Source organism: Kogia breviceps, chromosome 3 (assembly GCF_026419965.1).
Source record: "Kogia breviceps isolate mKogBre1 chromosome 3, mKogBre1 haplotype 1, whole genome shotgun sequence".
Lineage (NCBI taxonomy): Eukaryota > Metazoa > Chordata > Mammalia > Artiodactyla > Physeteridae > Kogia > Kogia breviceps.
In genome coordinates, this window is record NC_081312.1 from 119,616,301 (window position 1) to 119,639,021 (window position 22,721).

The window sequence follows — 22,721 nt, forward strand, 5'->3', positions numbered from 1 at the left end:
GATTTATGTCGTATAGTGTTCTGCCTACGTTTTCCTCTAAGAGTTTGATAGTGTCTGGCCTTACATTTAGGTCTTTAACCCATTTTGAGTTTATTTTTGTGTGTGGTGTTAGGGAGTGTTCTAATTTCATACTTTTACATGTAGCTGTCCAGTTTTCCCAGCACCACTTATTGAAGAGGCTGTCTTTTCTCCACTGTATATCCTTCCCTCCTTTATCAAAGATAAGGTGACCATATGTGTGTGGGTTTATCTCTGGGCTTTCTATCCTGATCCATTGATCTATATTTCTGTTTTTGTGCCAGTACCATATTGTCTTGATTACTGTAGCCTTGTAGTAGAGTCTGAAGTCAGGGAGCCTAATTCCTCCAGCTCCATTTCTCGTTCTCAAGATTGCTTTGGCTATTCGGGGTCTTTTGTGTTTCCATACAAATTGTGAAATTTTTTGTTCTAGTTCTGTAAAAAATGCCAGTGGTAATTTGATAGGGATTGCATTGAATCGGTAGATTGCTTTGGGTAGTATAGTCATTTTCACAATGTTGATTCTTCCAATCCAAGAACATGGTATATTTCTCCACCTATTTGTATCATCTTTAATTTCTTTCATCAGTGTCTTATAGTTTTCTGCATACAAGTCTTTTGTCTCCTTAGGTAGGTTTATTCCTAGATATTTTATTCTTTTTGTTGCAATGGTAAATGGGCGTGTTTTCTTAATTTCACTCTCAGATTTTTCATCATTAGTGTATAAGAATGCCAGAGATTTCTGTGCATTAATTTTGTATCCTGCAACTTTACCAAATTCATTGATTAACTCTAGTAGTTTTCTGGTAGCAACCTTAGGATTCTCTATGTATAGTATCATGTCATCTGCAAACAGTGACAGCTTTACTTCTTCTTTTCCGATTTGGATTCCTTTTATTTCTTTTTCTTCTCTGATTGCTGTGGCTAGAACTTCCAAAACTATGTTGAATAAGAGTGGTGAGAGTGGGCAACCTTGTCTTGTTCCTGATCTTAGTGGAAATGGTTCCAGTTTTTCACCATTGAGAACAATGCTAGCTGTGGGTTTGTCATATATGGCCTTTATTATGTTGAGGAAAGTCCCCTGTATGCCTACTTTCTGCAAGGTTTTTATCATAAATGAGTGTTGAATTTTGTCAAAAGCTTTCTCTGCATCTATTGAGATGATCATATGGTTTTTCTCCTTCAGTTTGTTGATATGGTGTATCACGTTGATTGATTTGCGTATATTGAAGAATCCTTGCATTCCTGGGATAAACCCCACTTGATCATGGTGTATGATCCTTTTAATGTGCTGTTGGATTCTGTTTGCTAATATTTTGTTGAGGATTTTTGCATCTATGTTCATCAGTGATATTGGCCTGTAGTTTTCTTTCTTTGTGACGTCTTTGTCTGGTTTTGGTATCAGGGTGATGGTGGCCTCATAGAATGAGTTTGGGAGTGTTCCTCCCTCTGCTATCTCTTGGAAGAGTTTGAGAAGGATAGGTGTTAGCTCTTCTCTAAATGTTTGATAGAATTCGCCTGTGAAGCCATCTGGTCCTGGGCTTTTGTTTGCTGGAAGATTTTTAATCACAGTTTCAATTTCAGTGCTTGTGATTGGTCTGTTCATATTTTCTATTTCTTCCTGGTTCAGTCTCGGCAGGTTGTGCATTTCTAAGAATTTGTCCATTTCTTCCAGGTTGTCCATTTTATTGGCATACAGTTGCTTGTAGTAATCTCTAATAATCTTTTGTATTTCTGCCGTGTCAGTTGTTACATCTCCTTTCTCATTTCTGATTCTATTGATTTGAGTCTTCTCCCTTTTATTCTTGATGAGTCTGGCTAATGGTTTATCAATTTTATTTATCTTCTCAAAGAACCAGCTTTTAGTTTTATTAATCTTTGCTATTGTTTCCTTCACTTCTTTTTCATTTATTTCTGATCTGATCTTTATGATTTCTTTCCTTCTGCTAAATTTGGGGTTTTTTTGTTCTTCTTTCTCTAATTGCTTTAAGTGCAAAGTTAGGTTGTTTATTCGAGATGTTTCCTGTTTCTTAAGGTATGATTGTATTGCTATAAACTTGCCTCTTAGAACTGCTTTTGCTGTATCCCATAGGTTTTGGGTCGTTGTGTCTCCATTGTCATTTGTTTCTAAGTATTTTTTGATTTCCTCTTTGATTTCTTCAGTGATCACTTCGTTATTAAGTAGTGTATTGTTTAGCCTCCATGTGTTTGTATTTTTTACAGATCTTTTCCTATAATTGATATCTAGTCTCATAGCGTTGTGGTCGGAAAAGATACTTGATACGATTTCAATTTTCTTAAATTTGCCAAGGCTAGATTTGTGACCCAATATATGATCAATCCTGGAGAATGTTCCATGAGCACTTGAGAAAAATGTGTATTCTGTTGTTTTTGGATGGAATGTCCTATAAATATCAATTAAGTCCATCTTGTGTAATGTATCATTTAAAGCTTGTGTTTCCTTATTTATTTTCATTTTGGATGATCTGTCCATTGGTGAAAGTGGGGTGTTAAAGTCCCCCATTATAATTGTGTTACTGTCGATTTCCCCTTTTAAGGCTGTTAGTATTTGCCTTATGTATTGAGGTGCTCCTATGTTGGGTGCATAAATATTTACAATTGTTATATCTTCTTCATGGATCGATCCCTTGATCATTATGTAGTGTCCTTCTTTGTCTCTTGTAATAGTCTTTATTTTAAAGTCTATTTTGTCTGATATGAGAATTGCTACTCCAGCTTTCTTCTGATTTCCATTTGCATGGAATATCTTTTTCCATCCCCTTACTTTCAGTCTGTATGTGTCCCTAGGTGTGAAGTGGGTCTCTTGTAGACAGCATATATATGGGTCTTGTTTTTGTATCCATTCAGCCAGTCTGTGTCTTTTGGTGGGAGCATTTAATCCATTTACATTTAAGGTAATTATCGATATGTATGTTCCTATTGCCATTTACTTAATTGTTTCGGGTTGTTCTTGTAGGTCTTTTCCCTCTCTTGTGTTTCTTGCCTAGAGAAGTTCCTTTAGGATTTGTTGTAGAGCTGGTTTGGTGGTGCTGAACTCTCTCAGCTTTTGCTTGTCTGTAAAGGTTTTAATTTCTCCATCAAATCTGAATGAGATCCTTGCTGGGTAGAGTAATCTTGGTTGTAGGTTTTTTTCCTTCATCACTTTAAATATGTCCTGCCACTCCCTTCTGGCTTGTAGAGTTTCTGCTGAAAGATCAGATGTCAATCTGATGGGGATTCCCTTGTGCGTTATTTGTTGTTTTTCCCTTGCTGCTTTTAATATGTTTTCTTTGTATTTAATTTTTGACAGTTTGATTATTATGTGTCTTGGCGTGTTTCTCTTTGGGTTTATCCTGTATGGAACTCTCTGTGCTTCCTGGACTTGATTGATTATTTCCTTTCCTATATTAGGGAAGTTTTCAACTATAATCTCTTCAAATATTTTCTCAGTCCCTTTCTTTTTCTCTTCTTCTTCTGGGACCCCTATAATTCGAATGTTGGTGCGTTTAATGTTGTCCCAGAGGTCTCTGAGACTGTCCTCAGTTCTTTTCATTCTTTTTTCTTTCTTCTGTTCTGCAGTAGTTATTTCCACTATTTTATCTTCCAGGTCACTTATCCGTCCTTCTGCCTCAGTTATTCTGCTATTGATCCCATCTAGAGTATTTTTAATTTCATTTATTGTGTTGCTCATCGTTTCTTGCTTCCTCTTTATTTCTTCTAGGTCCCTGTTAACTGTTTCTTGCAAATTGTCCATTCTATTTCCAAGATTTTGCATCATCTTCACCATCATTATTCTAAATTCTCTTTCAGGTAGATTGGCTATTACCTCTTCATCTGTTAGGTCTGGTATGTTTTTATCTTGCTCCTTCATCTGTTGTGTGTTTCTCTGTCTTCTCATTTCGCTTATCTTACTGTGTTTGGGGTCTCCTTTTTGCACGCTGCAGGTTCGTAGTTCCTGTTGTTTTTGGTGGCTGTCCCCAGTGGCTAAGGTTGGTTCAGTGGGTTGAGTAGATTCCCTGGTTGGGGGGACTAGTGCCTCTGTTCTGGTGGATGAGGCTGGATCTTGTCTTTCTGATGGGCAGGTCCTCGTCTGGTGGTGTGTTTGGGGATGTTGGTTACCTTATTATGATTTTAGGCAGCCTCTCTGCTAATGGATGGGGCTGTAGACCTGTCTTGCTCTTTGTTGGGGATAGGGTGTCCAGCACTGTTCTTTGCTGGTCCTTGATTGAAGCTGGGTCTTGGTGTTGAGATGGAGATCTCTGGGAGATTTTCGCCGTCTGATATTACGTGGAGCTGGGAGGTCTCTTGTGGACTAGTGTCTTGAGGTTGGTTCTCCCACCTCAGGGACACCGCCCTGGTGCCTGGCTGGGGCGCCAAGAACCTTTAATCCACACGGCTCAAAATAAAAGGTAGAATAAATAGAAAGGAAAGAAAAGGAAGGAAGGAGGGAGGGAGGGAAGGAAGGAAGAAAGGAAGGAAGAAATGAAGGAAGGAAGCAAGAAAGGAAGGAAGGAAGGTGCAGAGGAAGAAAGGGAGGAAGGAAGAGAGGAAGGGAGGAAAGAAGGGGAAGGAAGGGAGAAAGGAGGGAAGGAGGGAAGAAAGGAAGGAAGAAAGGAAGAAAGAAAAGGAGAAGACAGAGTAGTATAAAGTATAGTTATTAAAATAAAAAATAATTATTAAGAAGAAAAATTTCCTTTAAAAAAAAAAAAAAAAAAACAGAAAAATGGGTCGGTCTAACCCTAGGACAAATGGTGAAAGCAAAGCTATACAGACAAAATCTCACACAGCAGCACACACATACACACTCACAAAAAGAAAAAAAAAGGGAAAAAAGTAGTATATCTTGCTCCCAAAGTCCACCTCCTCAACTTGGGATGATTCGTTGTCTATTCAGGTTTTCAACAGCTGCAGGGCACTTAAAGTTGATTGTGGAGCTTTAATCCACCGCTTCTGAGGCTGCTGGGAGAGACCGCCCCCTCTCCTCTCTGTTCGCACAGCTCCTGGGGTTCAGCTTTGGACTTGGTCCCGCCTCTGCGTGTAGGTTGTCCGAGTGCGACTGCCCTTCGCTCAGACAGGACGATGTTAAAGGAGCAGTTGATTCGGGGGCTCCAGCTCACTCAGGCTGGGGGGAGGGAGTGGCACGGGGGCGGGGCGAGTCCGCAGCGGCAGAGGCCGGCGTGACGCTGCACAGGCCCAAGGCGCGCCGTGCGTTCTCCCGGGGAAGCTGTCCCTGGATCCCGGGACCCCGGCAGTGGCGGGCCGCACGGGCTCCCGGGAGGGCCGGTGTGGAGAGTGACCTGCGCTCGCACACAGGCCTCTTGGTGGTGGCAGCAGCAACCTTAGCGTCCGACACCCGTCTCTACTGTCCGTGCCGACAGACGCGGCTCGCGCCCGTTTCTGGAGTTCCTCTACACGGTGCTCTTAATCCCCTCACCTCACACCCGAGGAAGCAAAGAGGCAAGAAAAAGTCTCTTGTCTCTTCGGCAGCTCCGCGCCCGCCCCTGGGGCTCCTTCAAGCGGCGCACTTAATCCCCTCTACTCGCGCCCAGGCAGCAAAGAGGGAGGAAAAGGTCTCTTGCCTCTTCGGCAGCTCCAGACTTCTCCCGAACTCCCTCCCGGCCAGCCGTGGCACACTAGCCCCCTTCAAGCTGTCTTCACTCTGCCAATTCCAGACCTTTCCCTGGGATCCGACTGAAGCCCGAGCCTCAGCTCCCGGCCCCGCCCGCCCCGGCAGGCGAGCAGAGAAGCCTCTCGGACTGGTGAGTGCCGGTCGGCCCCGATCCTCTGCGGGAATCTCTCCGCTTTGCCCTCCGCAACCTGTGGCTGCGCTCTCCTCCGCGGCTCCGGAGCTTCCCCCTCCGGCGCCCGCAGTCTCCGCCCGCGAAGGGGCCTCTAGTGTGTGGGAGTCTTTCCTCCTTCACGGCTCCCTCCCACTGGCGTAGGTCCCGTCCCTATTCTTTTGTCCCTGTTTATTCTTTTTTCTTTTGCCCTACCCGGATATGTGGGGAGTTTCTTGCCTTTTTGGAGGTCTGAGGTCTTCTGCCAGCGTTCGGTGGGTGCTCTATAGGAGAAGCTCCACGTGTAGATGCATTTCCGATGTCTCTGTGAGGAGGAAGGAGATCTCCGCGTCTTACTCTTCCGCCATCTTTAAGCCGTCTCTCAAACTGAATCACTTTGTTGTACACCTAAAACTAACTGAAATTGTAAATCAATTATATTTCAATAAAACAAACAAACAAATAAGTGACTCTCCAGGTTGAAATCTTAACCAGCCATATGAAGAAAGAACACTGAAGAGGCAGCAATAAATGCTTGTCTTGTTCACAGCAAGGACTCTACATGATCTGAGACAAAGATGGACCACTTCTCCCCTTCCAGTTTACACAGATGCAACTCCACATGGCTTTGGGGATACAATATTTTGACCTCAGTCACTTTGTCTGAGTCCATCCATGAGCCAGGGCTGCTCTGAGTGCCCGGGTTCATCTGATAAGTTAGCAATGCTCCACACCCCACTGCCCCAGCCTGGAGCTTTGGAGCTCTGCTGACTTGGACTACAACACGTTTGAGGTGTTAAAGCCCAAGACAAATTTAGGTGAAGCAGTCCTCCCTATGGGCCCATCACAGGCCAAGATATTGAGCATCGGAAACACATTTTCTAATCTGAGCCTTCGTGAAGTGAAAAAACTAAAGGGGCATAAATCCCAGGAAGAGCAACTTAAAAGATAAAATTAAAAAAAAAAAAAAAAAACTCTGGAGAAAATATGATGATGATGCTCCAGCTGGATCTTTCCATTCACAGAAAAAGACTCATGATCCAAACTGAACTGATGGATAGAATTGTGGGTGAAAGAGTTAAAAACAAGAACTTCACCAGCAGCTTCTCAGAAGGAGGAAAATCAGATTTGGGGAAGCAAGTTCCCAAATGGTGTTTATTTCCTTGACAATGAGCAGGTAAAGCCTTAGGGAAGTGTAGCTTTCCGAACCCCAGCAAAGAAATCAGAGGTCAATCTGGAATTATTTACATTTACACTTATCGCCGCCGGCCTAGCATGGATGATTTCTACCTAAAGGCAGCCCAAGCATCCATGAGTCTCCACCTCCACTAACCTCCTCCTGGCACATTTCTCACCAGACCCGTTTACACGTCACAAAGTGACCCAACTTCTTTGGTTGGGTCAAAACCAAAATTTGCATCTTTGGTCCAGAAAACACTCTCTGCCCAAAACCCTTATTTAAATTTTATCCCAAACATCTCACTTTCTGTTTAAAAAAAAAAAAAATTATTGAGCTAAGACAACTTGTAACTGAAACCGCTATTTCTAATTTTTGCTAGAGAGTTATTCACTAATTTGTGAGTCCAAAAGCTGGTTTTAGCCAGTTCCGGCCTAAGTGGGATACGCCCCCCACCCCACCTCGCTGTGCTCCAGGCACAGGACTGTTCCATCACAAAACCCCTGGTTCTCGAAGCCAAGTCTTCCCTATAAATTCTCAAAGAAAAGACTGGCCTGGGTGTATACATCACCCCGACCCGTGTTCCCAGACAACCCACAGGCATCTTGCTCTGCCTATGTCTCCCAGAAGGCCCAGCACTGCAGACCTGCCAACAGCTGAAAGTTATAAATAGGACAGTTAGGGAGGGCGGGGGATGGAGGAGCAAGATCTAATACGTATTCAGATGCAAGGGGCCAAGAAAGCTCTTTGGAGGGACAAAGAAGGAAACTATCGTGTGTGCTCCTAAAACCAAACAGAATGGTTCACACAAACTTCAATCATCGAATCTGTTGGTCACAGGGAATTGACTGTCAGAGAGGAATTTCTCTAATGCAGTGACGTTACTTGGGGAATGTCACTTTCTCAAGTAAGATCCTATTCAGGCTAGTGGCTGGTGGGGGGAGGGTACCAGTAGGCCCCTCCAGAACAGCAATTCTACAGGAAACCTGAAACTAAACTTGAAGCAGGACCTCATGGCAGTGTGCCCATGGCAGGGCCAAGGATTGGCCTTGGGGTGACTGGTTAACATCTGTTATGATACTAACCTCACCACCTAGATCCCAGCTCAATCTCTGTCCTGCTTGCTACCCAATCCCCAGTGCCAACTACAATGCCTGGCACATCATTGGCACTCACCATTTCATGCCCTCCCTGCCCCACCGTGTGTGCTCGCCACTCAGAACTCTCACTGTGTTGAGATTCCATGCCCCCTTCTGTCTCCTCGTAGGCATTCATCTTAGCTTCATAGCCCAGTTCCCTGCAGGCCACCTGGCTTACTCGTGGAGCGACTGAATTGCTCCCTAAGGAAGACACACACAATTTAAATAAGATCCCACTTATGATGCTCTACTATTGTTAGGGGAACCACTGACCAAAACTGCTTGCCCTAGCCAGGCAAGATAGTAACCACTTGCATGAGTTATCTTACAACAGGAGTTCCTGGTAAGGAACGCAGAGCTAACAAGCTACCATCAACCGGAAGAATTAGGGAAAGGTCAAAAGGAGAAAGGAAACGCCAGTCCATATGTCCTACCAACCTCCCAGAATCCTTCTCGCTGGAATCCATCTTGGCCGAGCCAATGCACGTGCCACCAGGAAGTCAGAATGATTGGCCAGAGACAACCCGGAAACTAACTCCATCACCCTAAAACCTGAGACTGTGAGCCACGTGCCAGAGCAGTTCTCCTGGGTTCCCTTACCCTGCTGCTCTCTGCCCAGGCTCCCCTTCCCAATAAAGTCTCTTTTTTTGGTCAGCAGGTGTGTCTCCTGGGACAATTCATTTCCAAGTGTTAGACAAGAGCCCATTCTTGGGCCCTAGAAGGGCTCCTCCTTCCTGCAACACTATTATATACATTAAAAATTAAGGACTTCTCTGTTTATCCATGATGTCATATATTCCTTCCTCACCAGTATCTTCTGCTTGGGAAATATGAGTCAGCTGTTCCTTTATAAAACAACCCGGGAGGGCTTCCCTGGTGGCGCAGTGATTGAGAGTCCGCCTGCTGATGCAGGGGACACGGGTTTGTGCCCCGGTCCGGGAGGATCCCACACGCCGCGGAGCGGCTGGGCCCGTGAGCCATGGCCGCTGGGCCTGCGCGTCCGGAGCCTGTGCTCCGCAACGGGAGAGGCCACAACAGTGAGAAGACCGCGTACCGAAAAACAAAACAAACAAACAAAAAACCTGGGAGAGCTGAACTGCAGGAGGGATGAGAAACTGTATAAAGGAGAAGCAACACTCTCATATCCTTCTCGAATCGCCTCCTTAGACGTTTTCTGACATATCAGGGTTGGGGAGTTTTGCGTGCCTGCAAGCTTCTCCACTCTGGGACTTCCCACCACTTCCTCTTACAAGGAGGTGAATCTTGGGCTCTTAGGACTCACCCTGAAGGCACAGGAAACAGATTCTTCCTCTGTCCTCCGACGATAGTGAGGCTCATTCCCAGAGCCCGGCTGTGAGCGGTCCCTAGTTCCGGGTTCGTCCCTAGTTCCGGGTTTGTCCCTAGTTCCGGGTTTGCCCGCGATCCCGGGAGCCAGTGCCCCGGGGTGTCACTTACCTTTGCTCCACATGGCTGACCCCATGCCATTGGAGGAAGGTGAAACATCAGACACAACTAAACACCTGCCTGCCCACTTCACCCCTCAGTCCTGAAAAGCCTACAGGGTGTGACTGAAGAAAGGGGATGGGTCTGAATGCATCTACCCGCAAAAAAGAGGGCAGGAGGGCTAATTTATTTCCCCTGAGTTTTTCAAATTATATTTTACAGTAAGAAATTCCTTTTTAATCACCATCCAGTATACACACACACTTATTCTGATAGTTTTATGCATCAGCTTGGCCAGGCTACAGTCCCCAGGGATTCAAACACAAGCTAGGTGTCCTTGTGAGGGGTTCCTGGAGATGGGATTAAACTCTGTCATCAGTTTACTTTATTTTTGTCCTTTTTTTCCATTTTATTTTTTAATTGAAGTATAGTTGATTTACAATGTGTTAGTTTCAGGTGTACAGCAAAGTGATTCAGTTTTATATATATAAATTATATATTATATATAAATATATATTTATATATAATATATATTATGTATGTATATATATGTATATATGTATATATTCTTTTTCAGATTCTTTTCCCTTATAGATTATTACAAAATATTGAGTATAGTTGCCTGTGCTATACAGCAAGTCCTTGTTGGTTATCTATTTTATATATAGTCATGTGTATTTCTTAATCCCAAACTCCTAATACATCCCTCCCCCCCTTTCCCCTTTGGTAACCGTAAGGTTTTTTTCCTATGTCTGTGGGCCTATCTCTGTTTTGTATATAAGTTCATTTGCATCATTTTTTTAAGATTCCACATATAAGTGATATCATATGATATATGTCTTTAAATAAGGAAGATTATCATAGATAATCTGAGTGGTCTGGTTCCATCAGTTGAAAGGTCTTGAGGGCAAAGCTGAGGCTTCCCTAAAGTAGAAGAAAACCCACCTGTGTACAGAAACTTCAACTTGTGACTGAGAGGTCCAGACTGCTCCTCCTGCTGGCCTGCCCTATGGATTTAAGAACTGCCAAGGGGACTTCCCTGGTGGCGCAGTGGTTAAGAATCCGCCTGCCAATGCAGAGGATACGGGTTCAATCCCTGGTCTGGGAAGATCCCACTTGCCGTGGAGCAATGAAGCCCGTGCGCCACAACTACTGAGCCTGCTCTCTAGAGCCCGCGAGCCACAACTACTGAAGCCTGCCGGCCTAGAGCCCGTTCTCCGCAACAAGAGAAGCCACAGCAGTGAGAAGCCTGCACGCAACAATGAAGAGTAGCCCCTGCTCACCTCAACTAGAGGAAGCCCGCGTGCAGCAACAAAGACCCAACGCAGCCAAAAATGAATAAATAAATTTATTTTTAAAAAAAGAACTGCCTAGGCAGACCCCACAATTACCTAAACCAATTCCTCAAAGTCAATCTCTCTATATATATAGATATAAATATATAGATATATACAGATATGTATTTATATACAGACACAGATATGAATGCGTATACACAGATAGATAGATATACATATCTTCTACTGGTTTTGTTTCTCTTGTGGACCCCTGATTGCTACCCATATGTACACACCTACAACTAACAATAGATGCTCAAGACACTACTTATCCTTCCTGTTTATAATGAACTTTGATTCTATATACTTGATGTTCGTCCAGACCTCAAAATCAATTTTATATCCTATTAAAGGGTCATAAGTTGCCATTTGAAAAACTATACAACAACAGTAAAACTTCACACACTCCACTGGGAGGTCTGGGTATTAGAAAAGAAATCTTCCTAAAGGGAGTTCTTGAGGGAAGATGTACCCAGACTATACCTATGGTCCCACCCACAAAGCATGTACAAGACTCTGCAGGGCAGCCTCTGGAAAAATGGAGATGCCTACCCCCAGGGGAGGGGAGGGAGGCCAGAGTCAGCAACCCCGGGGTCACCCAAGAGACAGAGAGAAAGGTAGATGCACCGAAGAGCTTCCCAGGAGCAGAGAACAAGCCAAGACAATCCTTGGCAGAAACCCAGTTGGAGACAGCATCCTGCAGCCACAGTACAAGGTTTTGCCAGTGGGAACAGTGCAGTTCTCGGTGGCAGGCTTCCCACAGAGACAAGCATTCAAAGGACCTCACTGGCTGGGTTGCTAGGCCCAATGCAGATAAGTTTAGTTGCTCCCACGCACCCAGATGGAGGATGCCCAAGAAAATTAATGGGAAAAGAAATCTGAGGGTTTTAGTTTATAGTGGGCTCGATCTAAACCAACTGTGTTAAAAAAAAAAAAAAATGCTCACAAAGTTACAGCAACAAGTTGCAGATAACATGGAACACTCTACCTAGTTTACACAGAAAGGGAATTAGGTCCTTATGAAACTGATGGCAGGGCTGGAGGAGCAGACCCAGATCTGAGCTTCCAGAAAAGACTCCAGACAACCAGCTGCTGCCTTGGTCATGACCAGGTAATGAGGATAGCACCGCCTCGACTGTCGGTGCTAGGGTCACCTCCCACCCTGCTCGGGCTCCCGGGACCTCTAGTGCAGCTGTCACAGCCCACACCTCACATGGTCAGCTTCTCCTTCCATATCTCAGGGGCTGCAGTGTTTGGGGGCAGCCAGAGCCAAGCTGCAAGGACTGTGGGTGATGGAGCCCACACCTGGGCAGCCTCGGGGATGGACCACAGCTGCTCCCACCCCACTTCCCGCTTGGGAATCTAGGAACACACAGCAAAGCAAGCCTACAAACAAAATCCCAGAAACTCTAGCACCCCTGAAAGTTTGGACCTCGTAGCTGACCTGCTGCTAAAATCTTGGAAGAAATGATCTTAGATATAAGACCTATACAGTGTATTTTGGGGCACAGTCAGTGGTAGGCAAAAGGCTATGTTCTGAGTGAGAAGCAAATATGTGGATTAAAAGGAAGTAAGGAGATCCTTCTTGGGGGTCAGAAAATAATGCAACTATCTTGGACAGAGGGGTGCTGTTTTCAGAGATGACCAGAATACTTTTTATTTTCAGCCCCCAAATACCCGCTCCGGCCCACTTGCAAGTCATCAACACAGATGATTTTAATGGCCCAGGCTCTGGAGGCAGATGGCCCAAACTTGAATCCTGGACTCACCACTTATAGCTGTGTGACTTTGGATACATTCTTAACCTCTCTGTGCCTCTGTTTCCTTTTCTGGGGGAAAAAAGAGAAATGAGTAGAAAAGAAGAAATCATTGTATTTCTCTCCCTAAGTGAGTTAATATATATAAAGCTCTTAGCAGAGTGACCAGCCTGTAGTAACAATCAGTAATTATTAGCTGTTGCTATGATAGATTATATACCCCCTCCAGATATATTATACCCACTCACAGTCACGAAAGGGCAGTATCTAGACTAGGATTGGTCTGAGAAGGTGGCAGCAACAATTATAGCACTGTCATGCAAAGGACATGCACACTAGTGCCATGTCCTGCAGATAGAAAATTGAGGTCCTTTGGGGAAAACAGGAGCACATGGCAGTGATTGTGGGATCCCACACACTCTTGTCCCCAGCTTAGGTCAGGCGTGGATGGACTGCATGCCAAAGCTTCAGGAGAGAGAAACCAGTCCCCACTAAGCTCCACCTATTTATAGGCTTATGGGGCAGCTATAGACATGCAACTCTGTAACAAGAGAAGCTCCTTCACCAGGAGAAAGAGGGCAGTACCCAAAATTCAGAGGCTGACACCAGCGGTTCTGCCACTGATCTAACTCAGACCCGTTAAGACAGCTCGATGCAACACTGCCAAAAGGGAGGAGGAAAGGAGCCTCCACAGATTTGTCCCCCCTCAGTGCACTCCCGGGCTCTTGGAGGCTTTTTTTTTTTTTTTAACATCTTTATTGGAGAGTAATTGCTTTACAATGTTGTGTTAGTTTCTGCTGTATAACAAAGTGAATCAGCTGTACGTACACATATATCCCCATATCTCCTCCCTCTTGCGTCTCCCTCCCACCTTCCCTATCCCGCCCCTCTAGGTGGACACAAAGCACCAAGCTGATCTCCCTGTTCTATGCGGCTGCTCTCCACTAGCTATCTACTTTACATTTGGTAGTGTATATATGTCCATGCCACTCTCTCACTTTGTCCCAGCTTACCCTTCCCCCTCCGCATGTCTTCATGTCCATTCTCTAAGCCTGCGTCTTTATTCCTGTCCTGCCTCTAGGTTCTTCAGAACCATTTTTGGTTTTTTAGATTCCATATATATGTATTAGCATACGGTATTTATTTTTCTCTTTCGGACTTAACTTCACTCAGTATGACAGTCTCTAGGTCCATCCACCTCACTACAAATAACTCAGTTTCGTTTCTTTTTATGGCTGAGAAATATTCCACTGTATATATGTGCCACATCTTCTTTATCCATTCCTCTGTCGATGGACACTTGGGTTGCTTCCATGTCCTGGTTATTGTACATAGAGCTGCAATGAACATTTTGGTACATGACTCTTTTTGAGTTATGGTTTTCTCAGGGTATATGCTCAGTAGCAGGATTGCTGGGTCGTATGGTAGTTCTGTTTTTAGTTTTTTAAGGAACCTCCATACTGTTCTTAGAGGCTTGTTAACTGCAAGTTCCTCCACAGGCTTTGGCTGACACCAGGATGAGTGGTTTTCTTAGCATTGCTGGGGCAAGGTGTCCACAGGTTCCCTTCAGATACATCAGATAGAAAGTGGACATACCCACCACCATGAGCAGTTGGCACTGAGTCCCTGACTGGGACGGTCATGGAAAGCCATTTCAGGTGGTGCATATCTATGCTTGAATAAAGGAGAGTCACTCACATATCCTGCTCGCCCAGGACAGATATGCTCACACCTTTCCAACTGAGGTCTCTCTCCACCACCCTTTGGGGATGAGCCAGATGGTCCCTCCTTTCTCCCAAGAGATGGCTTTAAGAGGGATACAGATGCCACCATTGGTCATCATAAGTGATTTTAAGGCAGAGGAGAGGGCTGTAGAACTACCCAAGGCAAAATCAGGGTCCAAGTTCATGTCTGTTCAGGTGTCCTCCAACTGAGCTGTATAAACCATCAGATGACATCATACAAATTTCCATCCACCTGCTGAGAGCAAAGAAGGTACAAAGAGAGAGGAGAGTATGGCTCCTCTTTAAAAGTGTCCTGCTCGAAAGAAAGGAGAAGAGTATACAGGGTCACTCCCCGTGTTCTCCCTGAGCCCCAGCCCTGCCTCGCCGCTGTCCAGGAGCCCAGCCAGGCGGCAGGGCAAGGCTGTGCACAATGAATCAATAATTGGCCGAAGCCAGTCAGACCAGCAGGCCCTGTGGAAGTTGTCTCTGGAGACACTGGCACAGTGGCATATAGCCACTTTGCAGGGAACGGTGGCCTTCCCCTTCAGCATTCCAGCCCCATGCCTGAAGTGGATTCAAGCACAGATCCAGGCCTGGAGTAGAGATGATAGCCTCGCTTGCTGATGGGTTGCTTCCCTTTAGGTATGATTGCTTCATATGGACGTGTACATGGGTAACAAAGATCAAGTTCACGATCAGCTCCTTGGATTCAATTCCATAGGAAAGTATCTCCTGTGAATATGATCTTAGTGTTCCAGTACTGGGTGTCTGGGGGCCTGAGCATGTAGATTATTTCAGTAAATTTGGGGTCAGTGTATCTTATGGCCAGGGCCCTGACCCGAAGTCAGCGCATTGGGCAGAATTTCCTCTGCCACGGGTCATCAGCTACTTAGCACCATTACAGCTGAGTGGGTGGGACATTCCAGGGGATTTTCCCATCTCTGGACTGGCTGTTTCACCCGTGCTCTCCTGTCAGTGTTATAAGAAGACCCTCCACAGAGCATCAGTTTGGGTCAAGCAGTAGGTGAGGCTGTGTTTCAGGCTAATGTGTAGACAGCCACCTCTTCAGGATGGCTGAAGTCTCTAGGCCAAGCTTGGCCTTTAATTGGGTGCCATTTCCATCTCACGGTGGAATGTTCTAAAATTTGTGCCACCTTATGGCAATTGAGTTCCACCAAGAGTCCCAGGAGAAATCAGGACAGTCAAAGGCATGCTCGTTGCAGGAGGAGCCTACAGGAGGTGTAAAGGAAGCAAACACACCTGAAGTGTGCCCAAGGTCACCAAGTGCAGTAGCAGCCACTCCAAAGCAAGCAGGTCATTCATGAGAGGTGGATTTGCTGCAGCAGAAATCACTAAGGAGGGGCTGCCAATAGGGAAGAGGAAAGTGGGCTCTTCTGAGTGTGGGAAAAATTAGCAAGATGGTGTATACTTTGTGGCTGAAAGCTGGGGGACTAAAAGAAAGGGACCAGGTTGTAGTCTGAGAATAAAGTCATAGATTTAAACATTTGTATTATTTTTTAAAAATACTAAATACACATTCAACTTGAGAATTTTTAAGCCCAAGGATAGTAAATGAGAAGGCAGGATAAAGATAAAGCAGAACACAAAAAAATTAACCACTAGTAGAAATGATCAGTAATTCCAAGACCGGGTTCTACAAACTTGCCATTTGGGTAGAAAAACCTGTGAAAATCCTAATACCAAAAAAAAGAGAGAGAGATCACAGAAAATATATAGGAATGAAAAACAAGACATAAGAACAGACATGTAGGGGTTTTTTTGACTATAAGAGAATAAGGTGGTACAACTTCATGCTACTATATTTCAAAGTCTCAATGAAATGTATCATTTTCTGGGAAAACACAAATTACTAAATTTGTCTCAAAGAGAAGTGAAAAAAATTTTGCAATGACCAGCAAGCATGGAAGGAAGCAAACAAGTTTCAAAAAACTCCCTCCCCAAAAAAGGTTTTGGGGTCAGACTGTTGTCACAGCATGTTCTTTCAAATGTTCATGGAACAGATAATTCTCACATTATGTAAACTGTTCCAAAGTACAGAAAAAGAAGGACTACTCTCTAACTTATTTTACAAATCTAGCATAGCATTAAGAATAAAACCTAAAAAAGGATATAGCAGAAAAGTGAATAAATTCATTTCAATAATAAATAAAGATACAAAGCTTCTAATGAAATCCCAATTAGATATTAGCACGCTGAATTCAACAGCACAACAAAAGACAATGACAGTTTCTGGGGAGACACGCAGATTCCACACACTCCAGCCATGTGCCCCAATAAGGATGCCTAGGCTTCCTGGGCGCCAAATGATACCTGCACAAGGGTGGCGGGGGTTGGTACCTTACCCAGAAAGGCAGCCCACTGAGAGAGGATCACCCACCCCACCGCCCAGCAAGAGGACAGAGCTGAGTTTGCGGGTGACTTGACAGAGGGATACAAAGAACTTTGTCTCCTGCATCTGGGAAGAGTGCCAGGGGGAGCTCCACAGTTTCCCCCAAGTATCTCCTCTTCTTTCTCCACAAAATCACCAACATTCTCGTGCCTGCCACAGAGGGAGCGCCAACAACCAGTTAGAATGGGAGCCCAGAGCAGTCCAGGTAAATAAAGGAAAGTCACTTTTCCCTCCTTGCTCCCCATCCCAGGGCACTTGAAAGGGAGGGGAGGAGAGACACAAGAACACAGAGGTCCCGGATTGAGCCTGTGCAGAGGGAGGCAAGGAGACAAGATTGATACCGCATCTGAGATCCAAGAGTTAAACTGGGCTGCGTTTAATCACTCAGAGGAACCTGAGTGCCCCAGAACCAGCAGGGGCAGCAATCCAGAGAAAGTCTGGCTGAAAGAAGTGCCCAACAAACTGGTTCTATTTGTCCTCTTTTCATCGTCTGTGTTTTCCTAATTTTCTACAGCAAGCATATATCACTTTTATAAACGGAAAAAAATTTTAAGATTGAAAATGACACTGTGGATTGTGTGGAAAGAAGTTTGCCATTTAGGGAAAGTTTCAAGGAGACTGTGATATTGGACCTTGAGAAGATTTAGAGGATGCTTATCCTCACATATCTAAAGAGGTAGCCTTTGTAACAGTCAGCTTCATAAAAATATAAACTATAAATAATCATAATAATACCTGACGAAAAGATAGGCTTACTCTGGGATCTTGCAGGTGCCAGAGCAAAGGTCATTGATTTCCAGCCTCAGGGAGACAGATCTCAGTTCCAAGTGAGGAAAACCTTTCTATGCACTAGGGCAGCCCAGCAAGGATCAGGCTCCAAGTTAGAGAGTTACAACTTGATTTCCCCATCAGGCAGGGGGTAGGGTAATGTGCAGGCTCCTTGACAGGCAGAGACACCCTGCACCAGCCCGTGGCAACCTGCCCAGCCTCAGCACCCCCATCATTCCTCCAGCCGCCACCCACATTCCCAGTCCTCCATCAAGTCCATGCCCTTGCTTGGGCCCAGGGGGCCCCCTCACCTTGCTCCCTGCATCACCCCTCAATAATCCCTTCAGTTTTCCTGAATGTCTCCTTACCCATCCAAGTCACATTTTGCTGTTCCCTCCCTGTCCTCTCCTAGTGACCTGGGCACAACTCCCTAGTGACTCCCTCACCGCCCATATGCCATTTTCTCACCCTTGGCTGCCACTAGGCTGTGAGTCCCGTGGGAGTAGAACCTCTGACCTCTCAACTCTGCATCCCTAGGACCATGCCTGGCATACAGCAAGTGCTCAGCAAGCGCTGGCTGGCTGGCTGAATAAAGCAACCTCATCATCCATCGTAGATGCATTTGTTTTTTAATCCACGGAGGGAACAGTATCCTGAAGCCAAAGTGACTGTGTTGGGCGGCGCTGAAAATCCTGCTCACTCACTATCCCTCCTGTAACTCTCTAAAGCAAACTCCATGCCCCATAAATCAATCAAGGTGGACATGATTATTGTGCACTTTGGTTAATTGCAAACCCTGTCATTTCCCATTAAAAGAATGGCATTTTACACAACGTTGAAACGAGCCACTGGTTTTGAAAGTGCATGTAATGCGGTTTCCTGATGGGCAAAGGAGCTTCAGGGAAATATTTATTGCGCTCACCGATGACATTCTAGCTATTGTCCATGTTCCTTTTTATGACATCATAAAGATTACTTTTTACTGTCAGGCTGGCTGACATCTTCATCAAATGCCCTAATGTGCACATTCACCACGGATCATTTGTGCCAATGAGTAACATTCAGCAACATTCAACAAAGGTTTATTGAGTGCCTGCTATGAGCTGGGCCCTCAGTAATGGGATTTGTCTCCAAAGCTTTCAAATCTGCTAAAAATATTCTCCATTTCACAAGCAGGCAGGACAAAAAATAGTTTGCTCTAGTCTCCTCTCTGGGGCCCACTGGGTGAAAATACACCCAGAGCTGCCCAGAGAAACAAAACCTCCCTTCAAGGACCTTCCAGATCTCCTGAAAGGCTGTATCCAGCTGGCTCTGGAGAACCTGCCCGTTAAATTCTGTGCACAAGCCCTGTCTCTAAGCAGCTGAGCTTTGGGGCACGTTGCAATCCCTCAAGCCTGAGAACTTGCCTGGTCACCTCCCAGAAACAGACTGCCACCAGTCCTCATCTGTCCCTAGGTTCAAATTCAAAGGCACCTTCAAAGCAGGGGAAACAACACAGTTCATGAGTACCTCCGAGGTTCAGTTTCTTCATCTGCTAATGGGGTAGTACCCACTTACCTCCCAGGAATGTTATGAAAGTCAAAGATAAACTACTTAGCTTAGTGCAAGACATCAAGTAGATGTCCAAAAAAGGCTCTTTTCTTTGCCTTTCTTCCGGCCATGCAATGGCCAGATAAGACCTCACTCTCCCCGCATGTCGGGCTACCACACCGAAGTGGCAGAGAGATGGAGAAAAGAAGACAGACGGGAGAAGTGTGTCAGAAGGAGAATCAACTGGCCTCAATGACAAGCCAAGCATGGGAAGCAGGGGAAAGAGAAGGGTTGATGCTGATGCCAAGGCTTTAGCTGGGTGACCATGTGGATGGTGACGCCAGGGACCGCAGCCAGGGGAGGGCCATCCTTGCTTTGAGAGCTCTCACGTCCTTCTTCATTTCTATTGTTTCTGACCTCAGACTCTTTGGATCTTCTCTCCCCTGATCTCTAAGTCTCCAGGAATAAAGACCCTGTTTATTTCCATGCTCATTTAAAAATCACCTGAGGGCTTCCTGGTGGCGCAGTGGTTAAGAATCCGCCTGCCAATGCAGAGGACACGGGTTCAAGTCCTGGTCCGGGAAGATCCCACATGTCACGGAGCAAGTCCATGGGCCACAACTACTAAGCCTGTGCTCTAGAGCCCACAAGCCACAACTACTGAAGCCCACACACCTAGAGCCCGTGCTCCACAACAAGAGAAGCCACCGCAATGAGAAGACCGCGCACCACAACGAAGAGTAGCCCCCGCTCGCCACAGCTAGAGAAAGCCCACGCACAGCAATGAAGAGCCAACACAGCCAAAAATAAATAAATTAAATAAATAAATTTTTTTAAAAATCACCTGGAGTGCATTGAACATGCAGATTCCTGGGCCCCAGGACAGGAATTCTGATTCCGTGCCTGTGCGACGGGGTCCCATAATGTGCATTTTAAATAAGAGCCCTGGGAGGCAGGTGGTCACTTTGATTACACTGTGACAGGACATGAGGAGGCATCTCAGGGCTAGAGCAGGGTCTGACACCACTGGACTTGTTAGTACGTCCAGGGTGCTGGACATCATGTGATGGCTCGGATGTGCTGTGGCCACGGAGCGGGCAGAACAACCACAAGTGAAGTTAAGCAGAGCAACGCCTGTGATGATTAGAGGAGTGGAAGGCAGAATTACCACACGTGGATGTGTCAACCAGATGTGGGAGTGAGGCAGTGGCCTGCCGTGATGGCTTGGTGGATGGCAGCACCAATTACCAAGGCAGCAAGCACAAGGGAGGATGAAGGCTGGGGTGGGAGCGCAAGTGGTGTGTCTGGAGGTGGAGGCTGGGCAGAGGTCTGAGGTGGGACCTGATCGTGGAGGCATCAGGGCATGGATGTGGGTGACCAGGAAGCGGAGGGGACCATCCAGAGAAAGTACATATAGGCAGGAAGGAAAGGAGTTGCCGTATGGTACTGAGCAGAATGGCCAGAGGAAGCACAAAAATAACAAAGGAGGGACAGACCAACACTGTCACATGCTCCTGAAAGGACAAGTGACATAAGGAAGGTCAGAGCAGAGTGGACATTCCCCACAACTCTCAGAAGACCGTTGGCTCCAGCGGGCCTGACAGCAGTGAGTTAAAGTGGGACTGGCCATAATAGCAGAGCTGGGAGGGGGAAAAGTGGGGACCCAGGTGCACATCCACAGGGGATGTGTTAATAAATTACACTGTGGAGGGATTTGCACATCAATGGAACAACTTGTAGAAGTTAAAAATAGTGACTTAGGTCTGTATGTGCTGGTATAGAAAGAACTCAAAGATGTATTAAGTGAAAAAAACAAATTGCAGGACAAATATATATAATATATAGATATGATCCAAATGTGTCTGATATATATATATATAGAGAGAGAGAAAGAGAAATAGGAGAGGTGCACCAGTATGCATTTAGCCACACACTGAAAAGTCAAGAGTGAAAAATATATATATACATTCATCTAAAAGAGGTCAAATCCAAGTATCACCATGTAGAATGAACTTCTGGGATCCAAAAATAAATCTCAAAGTCTATAAAAATTAATTGTAACTACCTTTTTACTATTAATTTAGTAACCAAATTGTAAGAGATAGGCAGTGTACAGAGATAGGCAGTGTACATTATAGGTAAATAATTATTCATACACACACACACACACACACACACACACACACACTAAAGCTATTAGGAGGCCAGTTAATTTTTGTCTAGTTCTACCAGAATGGAGTACTGTTGATGGCGAAGTTGACACAGGTTGTGACACAGTCTCTTCTTTCTAATATATGGTAACCGTCCACAGAGAACTTGCATCTTCTCATCTGCCATTGAGGAGACTGGGTTGTTATTCCTTCCTTGCCCACCTTTTGCCATGTGACTTTGCAGACCCTCGCTCTAGAGCCTCACCCCAGCTGACTGAGCCCACCCATGTGACCTACTTTGGCCAATGGCATGTCAGCAGACTTAATAGGCACAGAGGCTCTATATGTGCTTGTGTGCTTTGGGTTGGGCTGGAGGCTGCTACTACTTGCGTGAGAACTTGCCCTGCTTAGCCACTGGTCCCAGAATCATGGAGACATGGAGCAGACCTGAGCCCAATCTGAAATCTAGGGTCTAGCAGGACCCAGCCAAGCCTGCAGTCAACTAATAATACAGCAATATACTAAACAATTTAAGAAAGACTAGAATTACAATATGAGTTCATCTCTATTTTCTTTCCTTATATTATTATTTAAATGGTTATTTACTTTTGTAGGCTCAAAGATAATATATCTACATCCTAGACTTTCTTTTAATATTTGAATTAACTGTTGATCTATTTTCCTATTCAATTATTTGAAAGTTCCTAATAATTGTGTTGCACATAAAGTGAATAGCATTGACAATCCTCAACCACTGCAACAATTTGTCCTGCAATAATAAATACAGGGCTTCCCTGGTGGCGCAGTGGTTGAGAGTCCGCCTGCCGACGCAGGGGATGCGGGTTCGTGACCCGGTCCGGGAGGATCCTACATGCCGCGGAGCGGCTGGGCCTGTGAGCCATGGCCGCTGAGCCTGTGTGTCTGGAGCCTGTGCTCTGCAACAGGAGAGGCCACAGCAGTGAGAGGCCCGTGTACCACAAAAAATAATAATAATAATAATAATAATAAATACACATTGACATATTTAGTAATAGTTCATTACATGAAACACATAAGAGATTTTTATTTCAGATCCCACTCAGATCCCTACCTATGTTTGAAGTGACTATTTTGGTATCAGCCGCAAATCTCAGTGCCATGCTTTTTCATAACGTGGACATTATTCCTCTGATTAAATGTGATGATGGACTTTTATGAGCACACATTCATTGATCACAGACAAGTTCAAGAATGCTGGAACTCATATTGAGAGAGGCGTGAGACTAAGGACAAGGCAGAACCAGTAGCAGATTTTTGGCCAGTTACTGAGGGAAAAAGTGAATTCAAGTGCCACCTTAATAAGTATGCATGTGTGTATGCAAATGCATATACAAACACATACACACCACTGGAGAGGGGACTGAGACAGGCAAGGCGTTTACCCTGTTTACTTATAAGAAGAGTAAAAAGGAGCTAAAGGGGGTAGATTATTCTTTCTAGGAATTGCTGAAG

The 22,721-nt window shown here is 45.1% G+C and overlaps 1 long non-coding RNA gene across 2 annotated transcripts in view; it reads right to left on the reverse strand.

The window, feature by feature from the left end:
- Window positions 1-22,721, reverse strand: part of LOC131752094 (uncharacterized) — a 223,494-nt gene that overhangs the window by 152,492 nt on the left and 48,281 nt on the right. The window contains exon 1 of one of the 2 annotated variants that reach the window (XR_010839764.1): window positions 9,394-9,482. The exons of the other annotated variant lie outside the window; for it this stretch is intronic. This is a non-coding gene — a long non-coding RNA (uncharacterized lncRNA). Of the gene's footprint in view, window positions 1-9,393; window positions 9,483-22,721 lie in introns of those variants that run through there. 2 annotated transcript variants of the gene reach the window in all.